Source organism: Theropithecus gelada, chromosome 4, assembly GCF_003255815.1.
Source record: "Theropithecus gelada isolate Dixy chromosome 4, Tgel_1.0, whole genome shotgun sequence".
NCBI lineage: Eukaryota > Metazoa > Chordata > Mammalia > Primates > Cercopithecidae > Theropithecus > Theropithecus gelada.
Genome location: NC_037671.1, coordinates 146266922 through 146289730, shown reverse-complemented (window position 1 = coordinate 146289730; position 22809 = coordinate 146266922). Strand labels below are relative to the sequence as shown.

The 22809-nt window shown below is 37.1% G+C and overlaps 1 pseudogene; it reads right to left on the bottom strand.

Annotated features, from left to right (window-relative positions):
- Positions 1-10850: 10850 nt before the first annotated feature.
- On the bottom strand, positions 10851-12245 carry LOC112623702 (annotated as a pseudogene).
- Between the last annotated feature and the right edge of the window lie 10564 nt (positions 12246-22809).

The window sequence follows — 22809 nt, the reverse complement described above, 5'->3', positions numbered from 1 at the left end:
TGTATACTTGAAAATTGCTAAGAGAGTAGATTTTAAGTGTTCCCACCACAAAATAAATGGCATGTGAGGTAATACATGTGATTAGACATTCCACAGTATATACGTATTTCAGAACATCATTTTGTATACTAAAATATATACAATTTTTACTTGTCAATTTAAAAACAAAATATATTTTTTTTAAAAAAAAAGAAAAGAATTGACTGTTACTGGTTTGAAGATAGAGGGAAGCTATAATCCAAGGAATGAAGTAGGTTTTAGAAGCTGGAAAAGACAAGAAAAGCAATTCCTGGTCAGAGCCTCCAGAAAGAATGTGGCCCTGCTGACACCTCGATTTTAGCCCATGAGACTCATGATGGACTTCTGACCTTCAGAACCATAAGATATAAATTTATGTTGTTTTAAGCCACTAAGTTTGTGGTAATGTGTTATAACAGCAATAGAAAACAAAAATAAGGTCACTGAATTTTAAACTTTCATTTTACAAACGAGGATACAGAGGAGGGAAGAGACTGGCTAAAAATCCCACAGGTAGTGAGATTTATCCAAGCACAAATAAGTTTATATACTCCATACACTATAATTATCTATATATTTTTTTCATTTCTCCCCAGACCAGTGAAAACTTCTTCAAGGGCCGGAACTATTTGGTAACCACTGTTATAATTTGTCTAATTATATCCAACATCCTAGATATATATGTATTCATCCATTCAAACATGGATTAAGCAGTTTGATGAAACATTTTATGTTTTCTCCATTCTCCGGGATATGATATATCTAGGTAAGATAACTTGAAACACTCCAAGGCCAATCATTTCTATAAATTTCTCATCCGTATTGTGTTTTACTTTCCCGTTTTCAATGTCTACTTTACCTTTAACCCAAAAGCCTTTTTCATTGACAGTGAAGATATAAGCAAAATAGTACCATATGGCCACATCTGTATACATCACATACATGTTGGTAAAATATATAGGCCCCAGTTCACTTCAATTTACTAAATTAGTACAGAAGAGGGGGATATATTGATCTACTAGACAAAGGTACTACTTTGGATTAAAAGTTGAAACCTACAGTTTCTACATTTGAGTACTTACAGGCTACATTTGCACACTATAATGCTTAAAAATTAAGAGATTTCATATTGTGCAGCTCATTTTGAGAATGTGGAGGATCCTTCATTACCAAGACTCCGATTCTGTGTGGTAATACTCAGATATTGCTTAGTAACTGCCCAACCTTCTGATGGACAGGCTCTCTCCCATTTTTCTCAGTCCCTGACAGTGCTGAGGATGCTCTAGGCAGTGAGGCTGTGTCAGTTGCCTCCCACGTGCAATCAATCTGCGGCACTACCACAAATCGAGAATAGTAATATTGACTGACTCTTCTTAAAGCTGGCCTCCTTTCACTCACTTCTGTTACTGGTCTAGAGGGTAAACAGACAAGCCAAGAGAAGACTGGAATATTAGGACAGTGTGTGCAGTAATATAGATCAGCAGCATGCTATGTAAAAGAGGTTTACCACATCTTTTACTTTAGTTCAGTGTAACTGTGTTTAAGAGTCACCACATCTTTTACTTTAGTTCAGTGTAACTGTGTTTAAGAGTCCAAGAGATGCTGTGAATTCTATTAAGTAAGTTGCCGGGTAAACTGGTTTCTGGCCATGGGTGCGATGCCAGCTAAACTGTGGTCTTTTCCTGGCACAATCTCAATGAAACAAGGGTGTGCTTTGTCCCACCCAGAGACTGAATATTTTAACAGTCATGGATTTGCTTCTCACAGGTGCTAGTTTCAGCCTTGCTGGTGTAGGTCATATTCTGGCGGGAGGCTCTGGATGAAAGTTTTCAAGGCTGAAAATACAGCCTAGAAAAACATGAAAACAATGTGCTCTTGTAGATTTGGATTTCTTCTTCTGGAAAGAATTCTAACATTTCTACCACATTCCCAGCAGGAAAGACTTCTTTTCTTCCTCTTTTTTTTTCTGCTTACTAACATGGAATGTCAAGCATTCTGGGGAACTGCCAATTTCAGAATCATGATAATTTGTAATTTCCTTGGTTGGTAAGGTGGGATTGACTAGGATGGCAAAACAGAATAATTCCCTTGGGAATTTGTATTTTTCTCACATGCTTTAAGGAAACACAGGTGCAAAGCCTTTGCAGTCATGAAAAAAAAAAAAAATTATATATGCCTGAAGCCAAGACCACCTTCTTTGAAGTAAGGTTATATTATCTGAGGTATGAACTAACTTACATGTGGGTAGAACAAAACTGAGAGCCTTGTATTTTTTTGTGAGTCATAGGTAAGAGTCAAAAGTTCTCTCTCAGTCACAACCCTTCCCTAAGGTCTCTGCATATGACTGAAGTGTTAACTACTTAGAGTATGTCTATTAAACACATGCCGATCAACTAAGCAGAGGAGGGGGTCTCTCTCCTTTCTGCAGCTCCTTGTTTGCTAAGTTTAGATCTTTTATCCAACTGCAACTAACAATTGAATAAAACAAAACAGGTATGCTCAAAGATTGTGTGAACAGTCCTAGACTTTCTCCCTAAATTTCAGTTTCAGCACAGCGTCCTCTCTGTTTCCCTTCAGGTTCTAGCCCTTAAAATAGTCACACACCAATTCTGATTAACTCATCTAGATGTAAGAATGATCAAGAGTATCCTAGCCTAGAGTCAGACGTTGTTACACTCTTTCATGGGCAACCTCACTTGACATATATTATAGATTTTCAGGAAATTATCTTGTTTTCATCACAATGTTTGTTGCGCTTACTGTTTTCTTTCTCTTTCTTTCTTTCTTTTTTTTTTTTTTTGAGATGGAGTTTCGCTCTTGTCGCCAGGCTGGAGTGCAATGGTGGCTCACTGCAACTGCAACTTCCCCCTCCTGGATTCAAGCGATTCTCCTGCCTCAGCCTCCCCAGTAGCTGGGATTACAGGCATGCTCCACCACGCCTGGCTAATTCTGTATTTTCAGTAGAGGCGGGTTTCTCCATGTTGGCCAAGCTGGTCTCGAACTCCCAACCTCAGGTGATCCGCCCGCCTCAGCCTCCCAAAGTGCTGGGATTACAGGTGTGAGCCACTGCACCTGGCACAATGTTTGTTGCACGTACTGTTTTCTTGGGACACCTAGACCTTCCTACCAGCATGATCTCCAACCTCTGTGCCTCACACCTAGCCTCCAATCATTGTCCTCAAGTCAGAAAAAACTTATACATCATGGTCTTCAATTTATGGTGTTTGCTTTCTTGGTTTTCTCTGGTGAAAAACTCAAAATAGACTGTAAATTTGTAAAGTCTTCTTCCAAGTTTTAATATTTAGCAATTCTTCATCCCTTTCCCAATAACCAATACACGTTAATTAGTAACTTTAGTAACATTATGTACTCATTTGCAGAAATTTTTTCAGCCTCACACTGGATAGAATCTTACATAAGGAGAATTACATAAAATGACACAAAATAATTAATCTCTTCTTACTAATGTTCTTTTCATTTCTTTCCTGAGACAGGGTCTCACCCTATAACCATACAGTGGTATGATCTCAGCTCACTGCAATCTCCACTTCCGGGACTTAAGCGATCCTCCCAGTGATCTTCCCACCTCAGCTTCCCCAGTAGTTAGGACTACAGGCATACGACTATGCACAGCTAATTTTTGTATTTTTTTTAGAGATGCAATTTTGTCATGTTGCGCAGGCTGGACGTGAACTTCTAGGCTCAAGTAATCTGCCTGCCTCAACCTCCCAAAGTTCTAGGATTACAGATGTGAGCCACAGCCCCTGGCCTCTTCTTACTAATTTTCTGAATGATGGTATTATGATACTTTGTCATGTACCTTCAAATCCAGTTGACTGTTAATAATTTCAGAGTATACAAGATTTTTAGGTGTGACTGCTGAACCAAGTACCTAGAGAGACAAAAGAAATAATTGTGGCAATGGAGCTGAATTTTTAACTAAAACATTGGTTATCAGAAGTTTATGAGACAACAAAATGATATATATTATTTTTACAGAAACTACATTTATAGTTTTGGAATATTCCACCTGAGAGAAGATACTTGCAGGCATAGCAAACAAGTGTAATTATCATTCTTGCATAATGGGTATTATAAAAATTTATAGATATGCATTGGTAGGATATAAAGATATAAAGATAAGGAAGAAAAATTCCTGCCATGAAACAGCAATTGGAAGGGGATGCAGGATGTCAAGATGTATAGAAATAAAATAAGTCTTGTACTTTCTTTATGCAAAGGATTGTCCCAGTTACATGACCCCTACCATAAAGCTCAATAGAAAGTCTATGTCAAACAAAATTAGAAAGAACAGAATTTAGTATTCTTTGTGATTTTGAAAAACTGGTGCAAACAGTTATAGACATGAAACATAACAATTGTTCTTTAATTGAGGAAACGTGTAACTAAAGGAAGCAATTTGTTCTAACCCTTTTACCTACCCATCTCCACCACCACCAACACACACACACACACACGCACACACACACACACATCATTTCCAACTGGGATCATTTCCAACTATGTGTGGAATGGATATTTGGAGTTCTTTGCCTCAAAACATTATGCAATCTCAGAGTTTAGGTCTTAAAAATACCAAAAGTTGTTTTCTCTTTCTTTTTTTTTCCTTCTATGCTTGCATTTGACTCTTTGCAGCTTATCTTAAGAATTCTAAGACCTTGGTAAAATGTTGAATAAAGAAAGATGGTTGCCTAGGAAATGTCCATGAGCTACGTAGGTATCTCATTTCAGCTAATTTGATAACAGAATAAACAGCAAGGAATGCAGATGTGTGATTTGTTGTATTTTCGTTCTCTTGCCTTTGTGATAATGGCAATCAGTTTATGTATGTACATGGAGGAGCTTTTTTCTTTTTCCCTTCTTTTCTTTTAACAAAGGCAGTGAAATACTAAAGTAATTCTGAAAATGTACAGTCCAAGTGATTTTTGAAGTTCTCCAGATACATAATAACGTTTTGAACATTATCTGGCATAAAGAATAACACTATATTATATGTGTGGGCATTGTAAGGCAAGTGTAGTGACAGAACTATTTACTTTGCCTTTCATAGATCATTGCAACAACCAGAATGAAATGCTTGGAAAATGTATTCACTTTTCTCTATGGGGTCATCCATGCTCCAGTTATTAACCTTCAATGGCAGAGTGGCAAATGTAACTCTCTCTTATGCTACGTAAGATAATATCTGCTTGTTTGCTTCTTGCATATTCTAATCTAAATTTGAAATCATCCTTCCTCGTCTATACCACAGCTCCTAGAATACAGAAAGGCATAAACTCCAAGTCCAAAGGCTCTTTGTGATGATGACAATGTCTCTGAAGCTGTGTGTATTATAACCTTTCTTTACTTCCTAGTCACAGCTCAGATGCCCACAATCATTTACTCTAGCTATTTGCACTTAAATGAGGATAGCCTATGGAATGTGAAACATTATTCTTCCCAAAACTGGACGTTTCCACCTCAATTTCTAAGAGTTGAGTCATTACTTTGACCCTGAGACAGGGATTATTTTTCATCTTCAGAGGATATGCCTGAATCACAAATGTCATTTAGCTGATTCACTCTTGTTTATCTTGTCAAGTTAAGGTTTCTTAACAGCCTTGGATGAACACACCACCCTGGTATCATAACTCAACTCAGATAACCACGAATCTCTTCTAAAACACCTGATGTAAAAGTCTTCATTCTTTCTGGTACCTGTTTTCCTGTCGGTCAGTCACTAAGAGGCTCAGCGCCGTTTTCTATCTATAGTTTGTGGTTTCCATCAATCATTAGAAAATAATTTTAAAATCTGAGTCAAGATTGTTTATGTTTCTATTCGAGACATTTAAGCAACTCTAAGTTACCATATAGGTAAACAAGTAGAATACCTTTTCTTAATTTGTTCCTGTCCACAGAGGGTTTATAGTTATGGACCATAATATACTGACCCTTTTCACTCTTAGGGAACAGAGAACACCAACAAATATAAAACATGGTCGCCACCCTGATGAAACTCAAGATCTAGTTTGAGCATATACAGATTTTTGTAAGGTAAATAAAGCATATATAGATTTTAATATCTATATTACACAAGTTAGTCACATATTAACAATAAGATTGTATGCCAATTCAAATTTAGGTTAGAATATGCAAGCAGTAAACAAGCAGATATTACGCTATGTAGCATAAAAGAGTTACATTTGCCACTCTGCCATTGAAGGTTAATAACTTGAGCCAAAAGATTGATATTAAAGCATAGGTCTCAAGAATCCAGAAATAAAAGGGAGGAGAGAAGGAACAAGCAACAAAAGTTGGAATGGACCAGTGACATTTCACGGAAGATGCAGAACTCACGGCTGACAGTAAAAAGTGGGTTGGGCTTAGAAGTGTCAAGTGGGAGATGGGGTGTTATAGGCATATACCTTAAATATAACAGTGTAAGTTAAATGAACCTGTGGAAAAGTAGACTAGTATTTTCAGTATATTTTTCAGTCAAGCATAGGTAACAATGATAATGGCTGGCAAATGTATATGTGTATGTTAAATGGTATATTAATGACAGACTGTAGCAAAATATTATACTAAGTGCTAAGAGAAAAAAGTTCACAATGTATTTATGAAGGACATTTATAATTTGTATGAGCTTATAGCCAACAGTATAAAAAAATTGGGCAAACCAATAGCATTATCCTGGACAAAAAAACAAAAGAAACAAAATTTTAAAACTATTTTGGATTATATGAGGCATCTCTAGCCATTTTGTGGTCAGAAAATAGAAAATACAGAGAGAAAACAAACAGAAATGCACCATCCTTTCCCTGCACTCCACTTCAGCCAGTGTGTGTGTTTAGAAGTGGAAAAACGGAGACGGGGAAGGGAAAGTAATGGGAGAGGTAAGGAGAGAACAGAACTAAAGGACTCTGGGGCCACAGTAACAGGATTGGCAGTAGCACCAGAAAATTTCACACCAAGATCAAGATAGGTTGTTTCTCTTGCTGCCTGAAGATTTTCTTTTTTTACATTTTACACTCAATTTTGGTTGATTTCCAATGAGCTCCTTTATAATTTTATTCCAGTTTTTAAAATTAAATCTTCTTAGGTACATGTAATCAAAGGAAAATACAGCTATAAATATCCAAGTTTAAAAGTTATTAAGCAATTTGTTCAAAAAAGTAATAAATCAAGGGCATAACAAGAAATATATTTCTTAGGGATAAATGAAATTTCCTAAAACTTACAATAAGCATTTATTTTCACCATATTTTAGGTGAAAGCAAGAAGTGTTTTCAGAAGAAAAATGAGTCCAGCAGAAATGCATTAAATATTTTAATCAATAATCTAAATCTATGGAGAAGTAATACAGTTTTCCTAGATAAATTAAAATTTGAACTTGCACATAGATTTTTTAAAAACATAAATAAGTTCATTTTTCGCTATACATTGCAAATCTTGTAAATGTTCATTGGTCAAATTAAAACCAAACAAAACCAAGAAAAAAGTGTAAATGTGCTTTGAAATAGTAGCATCAAAGAGTGAAGGAAAAAAAACCTTTCTCTTCCTGTTCGTGCTCCTCCCCCACACATTTTCGTCTGTCATATTGAAATAAATAAGAGAGCAATAGTTTCTTTCTCCCACAGTGCTGTTTGTGGTTAAGGAAACAATAAAGGATATTGTTACAAATAGGTGGGCAATATAATGAGAAAAAGAAGTGGCCTGTGGTCATAGTTGCAGCTGTGCAGGCAAGACATAAAGTTTTTAAGGGTGTAAGAAAGCAGCTAGAAATACCCATTAAAGAATAAAGAGGTTTTTGACTGCTATGTACAATAAGATTATTTGGAACATATTAGCTACCTTGAAGCTTAAAGTGCTGGTTCGAGTCTTTAAAGTTTAGGAGGAATTTTTTTATTTACCTTTTTCTGGAGAGTTTTTGCTTTAGTGTGTTTTTCTTCTCTGCATCTTTCTTCAATTTTTCTTCAGAAACTATGTATTTTTTATAAACAGCTTGACAGGGAAAGCATGAAAGCATGACATTTGCACAGATATGACCCACACAGAGGGTAGTGTGGGTACCAGTACAGGGAGACAGGACAGCGGCTTTCACAATAACCCCCAAATGACTACAGAATTCAACATTTCAGTCTTGGGTTAAGGAATTTAAGATATGATCATGAGAATCAATTAAAATGCACTCAACTTAGAATTTGTGGTCATGGTAGTGGTTGATTGTGTGGTATTCTGAAATCAAAAATCAACAGCATCTAGCCTAAGTTTCATAGGGAATAGCGTTCCAACAAAAATGGTCAATCATTGGCCATATGACTAGAGTCTCAGAAGATAGAATTATTGACTGAGCTGTGATTACATCTGCTTCATGGCTGACTTCTTGATTACTTGAGTCAGGAGATAAAGGAATGCATATTGTTTAAAAACTGTACAACCTAGCAGGGGTCTCCAACTCCCAGGCCACAGATCAACACCTGTCTGTGGCCTGCTAGGAACACAGCAGTAGGTGAGTGCCAGCTGAGTGAGCATTACCACCTAAGCTTTCTGCCTCCTGTCTGATCAGTGGCGGCATCACATTCTCTTAGGAGCGCAAACCCTATTGTGAACTGCGCATGGGAGGGATCTAGTTACACATTCCTTATCAGAATCTAACTAATGTCTGATGATCTGAGGTGGAACAGTTTCATCCTAAAACCATCCCTGCATCCCCCTTTCCCCCATCCATGGAAAAATTATCTTCCATGAAACCAGTCGTTGGTGACAAAAATGTTGGGGACCACTGCAACTTAGAATAAAATGCCAGTATCTTGGCACTGATAGCAGCTGCTGACCCGAGGAATAACTTAACCTGTCTATACTTTGAATTTTTACTTGTAAAAGGAGCCAACAATGATACTTGTATCATAGGCTTGTTTTAAGGATTAAACAAATGAATACATATTTTTAAATAAGCTTTTTATTTTGTAATAAATTTAGGTATGCAGAAAAGTTGCAAAGATAATACAGAAAGTTTTCATATACCTCTCACCTGTTTCCCCAAACATTACTCTTTTACATTACATTGGCACATTTGACAAAACTAAGAAACCAACAGTGATACACTGCAATTAACCAAACTCCAGATTTTATACAGATTTTGCCTGTTTTTCCATTAATACTTTTTCCATTTCAGGATTCAACCCAGGATTCCATACCACACTTATGAAATGCACATTTTATTTTTTGAAACATTTAGAACTGTGTCTGGCACACAGTAAGCACCTGCAAAATGTCATTTAATCCTGTTAGATGATTTTCATGCAAGTGAGACAGAATGTTTCTAACAATGTCATATATTAACGAGAATTTATTCCCAATTACTTACACTGATTCTATTGCAAAGAAATCAATTACTATAAAATAAGGGGTCATTTATCTTCATAATAAAATCAACTATATGCTAATTGCTCTCAAAAAAGGGAGTTCATCTCTAGGATATCTTCTAAAGGTAAGAAAAACAAGTTATGTCTTAGTCGTTTATCTCCATTAACTGACTTCTTCATTCAACAAAAAGTGTTTGAGTGCCTGCAATACACCAGGCAGTGTGCCATGGACTGAGGTACATGGATGGACAAATCAGATTTAGTCCTTTTCTCAAGTGAAATTTATCTATTTTTTCATAATCTTAATTAAGCAATTGATGTAGAATTTGATTCACTCCACCATGAAGCATAAAGGCCTTGAATCCCTCACCAAACACAACCTGCAATGTTTACTCAGAAGCAGTGATTGAAGTTAGCTGAAAGAGGGAAATAACCACAGTTCACTTTAGCTATTGCTCACATATGCAGGATACAAGGACTTAGATGAAGATAAGGATTCAAGAAAAACCTGCGCGTGACTGCAGACACGTTCAATCCAATTGTTCTCGGGTTTCTTCCTTGCTGATGACTGTTAATGATCTTATGCTAAGCATTGTGCTCATGGCTTCACATATATTAATTCAAGGAAATCTCACAACCACTATATGAAGTAGATAATATTATTCCCCAGTTTACAGATGAGAAGATGAGGCAAAGTGATCTGATGCAAGCAAAATAGGAAGGAAGACACAAAAAATCCATTTGTATTTTCACAACTTTCTGAATACCAAGACAGATATTGCCCTGAGCATAAATATTAAAATCAGCTTTTTTTCTGACTTTAAAATGATTATTCTTTAAAAAGTTGGTTGCTTTTTATGTGGCTATACAAAGTTCTTAATGTTTCTTTGGCAATGAAATATAATGGAATTTTACAACTATATAAAATGTTACCTTTGCCTAAGAAACGGTATTTACTGTGTGTACCTAGTTGACTGAAAATTCTCTGCCATCCAGCATCCTAAATAATTGATGAAATAAGCTACCTCATATTACAGGATTCCCCAAAAGAAAGGAGAAAGATACACACATGCACACACACAACCTTCTGTGGCCCAAAACACAGTATCACAGCCCTATTTGCAGGCAACTTGCAATTGCCAAATATGATTTAGTAATTTAAAAAAAATACACTTTTAGTGAGGAAAAAATACTTATAAGTCCCACTGAAGTACTGCTTAACTGTACATAAGGAACTGCTTCACCGTGTGCTATTCCAAATATATTTTATGTTCATTTTTTAAGATTAGGCTTTCTCCTCCCCACCCCACAAAGTAACCTCATTTTATCTTTGAAATTAAGCAGAAAAATAAACACAAAACAAAAACCCAGTGCTGATGACAAACGTACAGCGAATTCACTTCATTCTTCACAAAGACTGAAATCAATTTTCAGGACCATGAAGAGCTAAAAATTCACCTCTTTTCAGAGACTTGTTTATAGACTATCCAGCAACTTTGTTTTCTTTCCTAGATTCGAAATCCGAACACTCCCTGCCCCCATGACCTCCTCCGAATCCACTGTGAGATCTTCCAGGGATGGTGAAAGTGTCACATCTGCCACCACCATGCCCTCTGCCACCACAGAAACCGAGGATTCCTCTGCCTCTGCATCTCCCACGGCCACGGTTTGGATAAAGTGGGATTCCAAATGTTTTAGCGTTTAATCTTTTTTCTTCAGCCCACGTTGATCTCCGTTCCCTATTGTCATCACAAGAAATATTATCAAAGAAGGATTTAGTTTTTTCCTACTAGCAGTTAGGTCCAAGCGCATCTTCTTCATCAGCATTTCCTTTACTGTTTTGGGTATCAGCTCCTGGGTCACCGTTATCCTCACCATTTACAGGTTCCTCCTGTTTCTCACGTTTATCTTCTTTTAAGTTTATTATGAAAATCTCTGTCAATCTCTCCCTTGTTGAATTGTGCATTCGCACTTTCAAAGTCAAAACCTTTCTCAAATTTCATTGGTCCATCTCGTAGAATACCAAATCTTCCCCTGGTACTTCGCTGAACCCCACGCCCTCTCCTTGGAGCTGAAGGAGCACCTGGAGCTACTTGTCTCTTGCTATCATTTCTGAGTTGCTCGTTTTCTGGTCTTGGAACATTGTGTACTTCAGCTCACCAGTGCTCTTGATTCTCTATTGCTTTTTGGTTGGTAGATGGCAAAGGCCTAGTTGATACAGGACTCCTTCTCCCAAGAGGTGCTGGAGCAGGTAAATGGTCGGAGACAGTCTTCAGTGCTTGTTCCACGGTTGAGCTTTCCTCAAAATGTCTAACTGAGGGCTTGAGGGAACTTGAGACAACTGTGCTTTTAGAGATCTTGTATCCTGTGTTAAGGCAGAGCCAACACACTACTTTGGGGTAAGATACCACTGTTTGATGTTTCTGTTCCAAACGATGCCAAAGAGCTTCCAGCAACACCAACAGCAGGAAACTCCTACCCAACTAAGGAGCTTGGACTGAACTGACTGTATATGGGCATCCTGGCGAAAGGCCCGTGAGAACCCACTCACTGGAATGAAGAAGTTGATGAGCCTAGTGAGGACTGAAGGATAGCTGGGTCTTCAGGCACAGAACCCTGTGGTTTTGATGGCTCACAAACAGTGAGGTCTTTAATGTCACTCCCATAGAACACAATATATTCCAATACTTCATCTCGAGGTGGTATTGGACGATGTATCTTCTGTACCAGAAAATGGAATTTTGGCGAGGGCTACGGTGGGGTTCTAGGTGTGGGCTGTGCAGAGGTGCCCTCGTAGCAGATCTCTGCCTTGGAGATGCGGCTGATCTTGCTGTGGAGGGAATGGGTGCCCCGGCTCATGGTGTCACCGCAGCTCCCGGCGCTAGCAGAGCGGCGGACCCCACGCGGGCTGTCGCGCAATCCGCAGTATCCGTCGTGCCCATGGCAGCCGCCTCAGACATAACGTGACAGAGACGCCGACTCCGCTAAATCAGCTTTATTTTCATTTCATTAAAAGAAAAAATGAAAACTCCAAAGAACCATCCTGACTTCTAAAATCTGAAAAACGATATCCCTTAGGACTTAAATCTTAGATTGTTTTCTAAGATGCCTCAAATAACTGCAGAGCAAACATATCTAAATGTACATGTACTAAATATTATTGCTGTCTTCACAATTCAGTAAAACCAATAGTAATTAAAGCATCTATTACTGCGTAGGCCCCTGCGGTGTGCTACATCAAAGACAAATATGAATAAGCCAGTCCTTCCCCCAGAGACTTTACACTGTAATAGGTGCCCTTCATTTTATTTTATATATGAGTAATTAAAAATGTGTTGAATTGCAATAAACACATCCTCAAATAGCTAAAGTGGAACAAGGTTGGTACCACTAGAAACATACAAGCACAATGCTGTGGGAAGATGAAGATAAAAGAAACAAAAGGAATTGTGCCTGGCTAGAAGTTGAAGGAAGGCTTCCTGTGTAAGGTAGCATTTGAAAATTAAGCGCTATGTTAACAACTTGAGGCAGATGATAGGGTAGGAAAGTCCTCATTAAAGGAAAAGCATTGATGAAGGCAAAAAGTTAGGAAATCACGAAGTTAGTCCTAGGAATACCAACAACACCAGTTTGGCTGAGATACACATTACTGTGAGAGGATGAGAACATGGTAGGCCCGTATTTGGATGGACTTGTGTGCCAGGATGAGAATATTGTACTTTACATAGCAGAAAATGGCAAACTCGTAAGGATTTTTGGTAGAGAATTGACATAGCTAATACTATACTTCGGGAAGATTGATTTGTAAGTATTACCATGGCATTCATCGTGACAGAGACAAGAGGTAGGGACATCAATTACATTTCATTATATTATGCAAGGGAAAAATGACTGCCTGAAACAAGGGTAAGGAAGAAGAAATAGAAGAGAGAAAGATGGCTGCAGTGATGGGGTGATTGACCCAGGAACTAGAAGAAAAGTAAGAGACATCTCAGATGCTTAAAGAGACAGTATGACTGAGGAAATGGTTCTGTTACAAACAGAGCCTGGAAACTCGTGGAAAAAGGTGTGATGACTTTGATTTTCAACACATTAGGAAGAAATACAAAGGACCGTGTTTTAGAAGAGAGACTGAGCCTGGGCACATGGCAGCAAAGTGGGAAAGATTGGAAACAAAGACCCAACCCTGAAAGGAAGACTTACATTTAAAAATTAGGAAGAGGATGAGGACAAAAGAGATCAAACAAACCAAAAAAGATGACCACAGAGGAAGCAGAACCAAGAAAAATGTTGTGTTGTGAAAACCAAGATAGCTAGAATTTTAAGAAAGCAAAATTAATCCATAGTATAAGAAGTTTCAGGAGTATGAAAGCTTGTTGCCTTATTTAAAATGTCAACTTCTTTTGTTTCACTATGGTTTGTGGAATACTGGCTCATTTAAACAATTTCCCTGGCAAAATTAAAGAAAAAAAATTATTTGAAAATCAAAAATAAATTGATTTAAAAACTTTCAGCTGATCTGTAAAACTCTATTAAGCAATCATTTGATAAAGGTACATGTCACATATGTATTTGAAAGCTTCTGCTTATTGATAAAGTATTTTGTTGGAAAAATCATTTATTCTCCTAGGTATTTGGAGAAAATATGTTTGCAATTATTCCATTACAAGGCCTAATTGCAATTTGTCTTCATCCTGGGGGCTAGAACGAATAATTTTTGAATTAGAACATATTTCTATTTCAGAATGGTTCTTTGGTGGCCTTCTGTTTCTCTCATTTTAAACTTTTAAAATGCAAGGGTTTGCCAAATTAAGCCTTCCTGCTACCAGAAACTTAATAGTCAAAAGAAAATTGAAATTACTCTGAGAGATGAAGTTTCTTCAGACGTTAAGCAATTAGCATTTCTTTGAAAGACTCACAATCTAAGCACAGACAATATAGGCTACAGTGCAATGGCACAATCTCGGCTCACTAGCAACCTCCACCTCCTGAGTTCAAGCAATTCTCCTGCCTCAGCCTCCTGAGTAGCTAGGACTACAGGTGTATGCCACCACGCCTGGCTAATTTTTGTATTTTTAGTGGAAATGGGGTTTCACCATATTGGCCAGGCTGGTCTTGAACTCCTGACCTCAGGTGATCCACTCGCCTCGACCTCCCAAAGTGCTGGGATTACAGGCATGAGCCACAGCGCCTGCCCAGAAAATAGCGTATTTTCTTATAGTATTTTCTTATATCTTTCCGTATATCACTGTGGAAATTAGTGATTATGAAAGAAGTGTATTTTATGAAATTGATACAATATGATAATTTCCTGGAGACTAATGCATAATATGAAAATCTTTGGAAAAATTAGGAATATTGTATTTCAGAAGATTCTAAATCTTCTGAAACAATAAATTGGTTGTAGCAACCAAGGCAAATCTGGTATATGCCCTTTTGCTTTATGGTCATTGAAACCAAGGATGAGAGGACTAGTTTAGTTTTAATTTGTATATACAGTAGCTTTAAAAAGATAAATAGAAACTTTTTCTACTACTTGAAGCCTTCTGTATTCTGAAACTTATTCATCAGTGGCCTCCAACTCTATTTGACTCATGCTTTTGTCTCATTATTTCACTGATTTCTTGGGAGCGCTGTCAACCCTTTTTACTAAGACATTTCTCTGAATACTCATAGCACTGATAAGTATCATAAGAGAAAATTTAAGAAATGAGAACCAGGTTCTTCTAGCACTCCTTCCTGACACTCTAGACTATACTTTGAGGTAAGATATTTCCTCACAGAACATAAGATATGACATTTGGTTAAGTGGGTCTTATTAATGCTATTGAAAGTGTGTTAGAGAAACAATTATTTCCATTCAATACAACCAAAAACCCTCTTGTGTGACCGATCGAGACTTAACTATAAATACTTATTTTAACGGCTTCTTGTTGTTATTTACTGTGCCGGCATATAAGACAAGCAGCAGAGTGATACTGATCATAGACTAGTAATAGAATACAGCTTAATCAGGTAGCTGCTACAATCATATTATTTTCTTGAGAGGGTGGGATGGAATTCATTTGTAAGGATTTTCCCAGATCACATAAATCATACTTCTCCAAACCACATTCCCCTAGAAACACACACACACACACACACACACACACACACACATTTTCCTAATAGTGGTATGTTTAAAATGAACTACAATTTATGGCCGGGCGCGGTGGCTCAAGCCTGTAATCCCAGCACTTTGGGAGGCCGAGACGGGCAGATCACGAGGTCAGGAGATCGAGACCATCCTGGCCGACACGGTGAAACCCCGTCTCTACTAAAAAATACAAAAAAATAGCCAGGCGTGGTGGCGGGCGCCTGTAGTCCCAGCTACTCGGGAGGCTGAGGCAGGAGAATGGCATGAACCTGGGAGGCAGAGCTTGCAGTGAGCTGAGATCCGGCCACTGCACTCCAGCCTGGGCAGCAGAGCGAGACTCTGTCTCAAAAAAAAAGAAAACAAAAAACAAATAAAATGAACTACAATTTAAAGCTGCATTATGTAATCTCTACATTTATTTCACATGTTCAAACCATGCCTCCCTAGTCTGTGATCCAAAGCAGGAGGGTGGTTGATGACTATGGAATCCATTAGCCTTTTTGATTCCATGTGCTTACATTGCAGATTAGCTATGGTTCTGAAACTTCCAGTTTTAATGGAAACCATTGGATTGTGTGTCTGGGTGCAGGGGGATGGAGTGGGGTATTTCAGAGAAAATTTCATTAGTTCTTGCTGGAACTGGCTAAAAACAGTGGGACTTTTCCACTTCTTCTTTGTCTTTTATGTTTTCCCATGTCACAGTTCCTCTCTGCACTACCATAGGCCTTCTCTCTTCCCCATAATACCTCCAAATGTATCTACCCTTGGAAATTCAAGAAAGTTCCGCTTTTTTACTGAGTTCCTTCTATAACTTGATGAAAAAATAAAAGGAGATCAGTTTAAGGCAACTAATTTATACTATCAAGTAGCTTCTCTTTTTATTACAAGCTAATTTTAATAAAAAAGAAGTTTGTAACTAAACTAAAAACCATTAAACAGAGTTTCTAAGATTCACCTTTATTTCTCTAAATTATGTGTGTTCCCTAATTAAAAGGAAAATACATTGGCCCATGGTACCTCTTGTCACAGGCACTAATTCAAAAACAGTTCTAAAGTTCATTCAAGGAACTTTGAAGGATAAGAGTGTAGTAAATTTAGAAGCAATATACTACAATGTGTCTTATATTCCTTCAAGTTCTCATCTTCACAGTGATTTGTGAGAGGGTTTAATAGCACACATTCCACAGCATACTTTTCCTGAGATGATGTTCTGATCACCAAAGATTTAAGCCCCGTTTTACAGTTGGTAGTTTGTCACCTTTTGTAGTGAATCTATAGTAAACGTAACAAATCTCTTGTTTTGAAACCTATCCATGTTCTCGTCCACAAGTTAAACATATCGATCTTCATTTGAAAGAAAAAAAGAATCAAGGAATATCTCCTTTTTTTACACCCATTGGTCCTCCCAGAAATGGAAGTTCCACTCTGTCATTCGCGCATTTCACTCGGGGTCTCATCCTTTACGTGGAGAAGACTAGTCCTTTCCCCTCCATCACAGCCACGTGGCTTAGTCAGACACAAAGTGGGATTTAGTCAGAAGAGCAGGAAGACAGATGAGACATGAAAGTAACTGGTAAAATATTGATGTTCACTCTAACTTTAAGGGGAAGAATTAACTACAGAGAAAAGCTAACCCAAAACTCAGAAAAGAGTTCAAAAAAATGAAAGCCAACACTACACTCTGTAATTTCATGCATTTGCCACACAATCTGTAAGAAAGAGGCGGGGCTTTGTTGTTTACTTGTTGAAGAGGAAACTATCATAGGTAAGGCCTGTGGAAGGAGAGAGCTGAAGGGGCAATTAAACTTTCAAAAATGAGCTAAAACAAATATAAATACGTGAAATCAATGATATAAATTGTGAAAATTATGTTATGGTTTTTGTTTGTTCCACAGGAGTGTAAACCTCACAAATTTTTCAAGTGGATTTTCAAACATTTTAAACCCTATACCTTTTTTTCTCACAAAAACATTCTATTCAGAATTATAAAAATTAGAACCAATCACAGATAGGACTACTTTAGCACAACCAAACCCACCCGTCTTGTCACCCTCACTTCTTAAGAGTTCTTAAGGTCCCTAACGTTTTCTAGGAACATCATGTCAATGCTTTCAAGATTCACAATAAAATCAAAGCAAGCCCTAGAATATTGCTTCAACAAAGCACGACAAATCAATTGCACCATCTGGGGAGAAACCTACGTGGCCACATACATGAAATCTATGCTCTCTGTTTCAACTGAACTCCCACAACTAACTTCACCCCAATATTTTAGCCACATTAAGACTATGGGAACAAGCACTCAGAAATGCAGGGTGGTCAGCCAATTTGCATAATATTAATTCAATAGGTTTAAAATTTTTTATTTAACATTTATTTAGAGAAGAAGCTGTTAGTCTCATGGGGGCAGGGTAGGGTAGGTTAAAGCCAGTGATGGGGCCTCAGCTCTGCTCTGCAAAACCTACTTTACAAATTAAAGCTCCTCTTTTAAGTTGGACCCACCCTCTGAGGGAGGCAGTTTAATGACCATCTGTTTTTATTCAAAATACTCCTTGGGGGAAGGAGGCGTCTCACCTCACACTCCAAGCGGCTTATCAAAGTATTTCCTTCCAACCAAAGACAAACATGTTCCCTGAGAAGAGATCTGGTAGATATTTTCTTTCTTCATTTTTTTTACATGTCCTGGAATGGTTCAGCAACCTAATAATGTTTTATCAATTCTCATGAGCACTTCTCTCAGATCCTGGCCTTGATTAAGATTTAGGAGAAGACGTGCTGTCTACAGTGCGCTCTACTTAATGTTCCTGCAAAATCTACATTTATTAATCTCAATTTGCTAGTCTCCCAAATAGGAGTCATTAACCCTTTTTATAGATGAAAAAACTGAGTTTCAGAAACCAAGATACTAAAGTTTAGGTAATAGAATTCACAAATTACACAGCCTAGATTTAAAATCATGGTTTCAAATAGCATGAATTTGCCCATGACCTTTCCTCTATATACTGCAGGAAAAACTATACTAGACAATACTATCCCCAAATCTAATATGTAAGAAACAAAGTCAGCTTAAGGATATAGAGCAAAGAGATTTGGATTTTATGGACGGAAGGATTATGAATATGTTTTGCTTTATTTTGTTTCTTGTTTGTTTGTTTTTTGTTTCTCCTAGCTGGAATATGGCATGTAGTGTGGAGAGATTAAAGAAAGAGGGAAATGAGAAGGTTCAGGTTCATTTTTGGAAAATTGAAATACTTAACACTTATTTTGCTATTGTTATCTAACTTGTATTGAGCATTATCTTACACAACCTTGATCTAGTACTATTTTAATCATGATTTCTAAGGCTTCTGAAACCACATGGCAACTGGAACTACACATCAAGTATTCTTCATCTGGGTCCTTAGACATGAGAGGATGAGCTTCACTCAGAGGTCCATAAACACAGAGATTGGAGGCAGAGTTTTACCTGTGAGTGCCTTTCTCTGGGAGGAGGTTCAATAGTTCCTTCAGATAATGAAGAAGATCCATGAGCTAAAAGTAGTTAAGGAAAACAAAATTTCTATAGCTTCATATTGCAGTCCTAAGGAATCCTGCCCTTTCTCATGACTTGTATAACCTACAACCTACACTCTCTTTAGGACTTAAGACATAAAATTTAGTCTCCTAATGAACATCAACCTTAAGAGGTCCTATAGCATTTGCAAACTCAGTATGTCTAAATGAGTGCATGTGCATGCACTGCACACATATTCTCCTCTTGATTTCATATCTCATTTGGTGACAATACCTTCCTCTTCTCCTCCATCTAGGAAAACTGGTTCTCATCCTGTTATTCCCTTTCTGCTTCTTTCCATCAAAAACCAAACACTGCTAATTATATACCTTATAAGAAACTGTTGAATCCATTCTCTCTTTTGTAATTCTACGTTGGCTTTTACAACCTCCTTCCTCTGTGATCTCTTTCAACCATCTACTCCACTTACTTTAAGTGGCTCTTCAAAGATGCCGATACTTCTCATGGCACACAAAGTCTGCAACAATTTTTCATCTTTCCCACTATTTTGCCTACACACTTAATATTCCATTTTCATAACTACATCTTTTGTAGGACAAATTCTCTATTTTTTCTTAAATGCTTGCTCTTTGTATTACAGTCATTCTGATCTTCCTCTCATCCCTCACAAATTTCTATCAAAATTAATGACTTTTTTGAAGCCTCCCTGGCTGCCCAAGGATGAATTAAATGCTCCTTCTCTGTGCTTCTGTCTAGGGCAGTGGTTCTCAAACTTTAGTTGCAACAGAATCACCTAGAGGGCTTGTTACATCAATTGCTGATTCAGGTTCTGATTCAGCAGGTCTTGGGGTGGAGCCTGAACAGCTGACCAGGTCAAACAGTTATCATTTAGGACTCCACACGCACTGAACTGGGTCAACTCCTGGGTCACTCTGGTTCATAGAAATCCTCAGCCAAGATAATGGCTCAGCATGTTACTAAGTAGCAATCTCTGCATGAAGTTTGTTCTGTATCATCAGCCACTCTTCTCATAAGGGGTTCTAGAACTTGGACACCATGTGGAGTTATATATCACTGCCTGCCAAGCACACCTGCACCACAGGTATTGATTCATATTACTTTTCTTTACAGAAGTACTGGCGTTTCATCTCCTGAAGCAAAATTCACTACTCATGGAAATACTTTTACTGACTTGAGCTCCATAATTTTCAATTGACTGACTTTTAGGAGAGAATAATCAAAGCTATCAGAGTTGTAACATCTCTGAACTAAAATGATCTGGATACTTTTATTTTGTAGTTTTAAGAAGCAATAACAAACTGAACAATTATTTGATTCTGCAAGTAATTATGAGTGACAGCAAAGAAAAAATAATTTTATGGTTATTTGGAAAACTAAGGTCATATTTGCAAGGATAAAACAGTCCTTTCAAACTGCTGAGAAATATGCCTGTATAAAAAGAAGTGATTCAAGATTTTCTACTTCCATTATTGAATAAATGTATCTAAGAACAGTCAGACAATTTACCTATTGGAAAAACAAATGTGCTAGCAGATTTCTTAAGAAGGGCCTCTTCCATGGTGCTGATGCACTTTGCATTACATACTTGGAAACAAACAGCAATAGAAACTCATTGTATTTTAATACCTCATTCTCTGCTTTGAAATTCTTTGAAGGTCATTTTCCTGTTTCAGTTTAAGAAGCCACATAAAAAAATTTATGTTGCATATCTTTAAAACATAACTCCTCTGTGATCCTAGAGAAACATAAGAACACAAAGGAAGATATGTCTTCTTCCTCAACCCCTCCCCCATTTGAAGATACTCCTTTTTGTTAGCATTTATTAAATCAAACGTTCTTTCAAAAACTGTCTTCAACATGTTTCAAATTACGTAGCATGTTTAAGATATTACCTACTTCGTTCACATGAATAAATATGCATCTCTTACGTGATCTGTTCAGTATATAGTGCCTAATGAATGTTAAACATCCTGGACTCTGCCTCTCCCCTTTGAGCCAAAGGGGGTGCTTGTCATTTGCCCTCTCAAACATGGATTCGAAAAAGAGCCTCAACAGTCCCTTTTCTAGCAGTCAGTTTCTGACAGATCTTTTTTGATCTGAACCAGAATCCTCAACTGGCAGTCTCACTGGATGTCTTAAGGTCCTTCTAACTTTATGGGGTATAGTAGCTTATTTCCTGAATCCTCTCACACTTTAGGAAAACTGGAACCAGCAGGCTTTTGTGGACTTCCTGGATGTATCGATGCCTTTATAAAAATTGCCTATAATTATACCCTTGAAGCAGGACATTTCTGTTTAGTTTTCTTTTTATAGTGCCACACACAGATGTTTACTCAATGCTTCCTGGTGAACCAAATCAGCCTGGTAATCTACATTTTTTCAAACTATATTGATGCCAGCTTAGATGAGTTTAATGCATTTTTTACCTATTGGGGTAATAACCCAAGATTTTCAATAGAGCATCTTTTTAAATAAATTCTTTGCCCCAACCTCCTAACCTCCTCTATATAGCTAGCTAGTACGCAACACCTCATTGCAACAGTCAGGGACAGGAGAAATATCGGAAGATAAAGTCTACTATTCCTGGGGTAGAGTATGTCCTTGGTTTCCACCCAGCTTTATGCTGTGATTCTCATCATCAGAAGAGTTTTGGAAGGCTATCGGCATTTATGTGACAGAAAAGAAACTCATCTTACTGCTTTATACACTGTCAAATTATTTCTTCCCTACAAATACTTGTTATACTTCTGTAGGTCAAGGTTTAAAATGATCTGCATTTACTCTTAAATTTACTTCATAAATAAAATATCTTATTTTCTTTTTCATGTTATTATCTCCGTAATCATGATTTCTCTTCAAAATCCTTTGTTTATTGTAGTTTTTTCAAGACTTCAAAATTAAAAGCAGGATTATATCTCTCAAAGCAATAAATAAACATATCTTATAGAAGTTTATTAAAGAAATATAATTGTTTGACTTTACCATCATGGAGACAAAATATTAAATGTTCCATTGAATTGTATTCTTGACAATCTGCTGAATTAGAATCCAGGAAAGTTAACAGAACTTTAGGCCATCCTCTCATTTTCAAACGCTTATGGACATGCAAAACAATGCTCAATATTTTTACAATTTTTATTTAATTTAGTAGCCCCAATAACACTGTTAGATAAGTATTATTATTTCTAAGTTTCAGACAAGAAACTAATGGTCAGAGGTAGTACGTGATTATCCAAGGTTTTACAGTGATGTTGCAAATAGGAGTATAGATTACATAGGAATCAATGTCCTAATAGTAGTGATATTATTTTTAACAGTATCACTTTAACAGTAGTGATACAGCTTTTAACAATTAAGTTCAATAAGCAATGCATTCTAGAAAATAAGTTAATATACCAAGGCATGTAAAACCAGAAAGTAGGTCATTTTTGTAGTTAATAAATTTCTTAATTTCTTCCTATCTCTGCCTTCATTAAATTTAAGGTCATCCTCCAATGACTTATATACTAGAGTCAAAGGTTTGACTCTTCATATCACAAAGGAGCCAGTTTTTCTAAGTATGAATTTCCCATTGATATGTGTGCATAAGAAGAGAAGAACACTGTTAGCATTTAAGAGATGTTTTTGAAAAGAAGAAAAAAAATTATTCTTCACAGAGCAGAGCATAGTAGACATAGTGTTTGTGACCATTATAATTTACTTCCTAGCAAGGAAATGTTTGTTCTTCCTGTGTTCTTTTTTTGTTTTTTTTT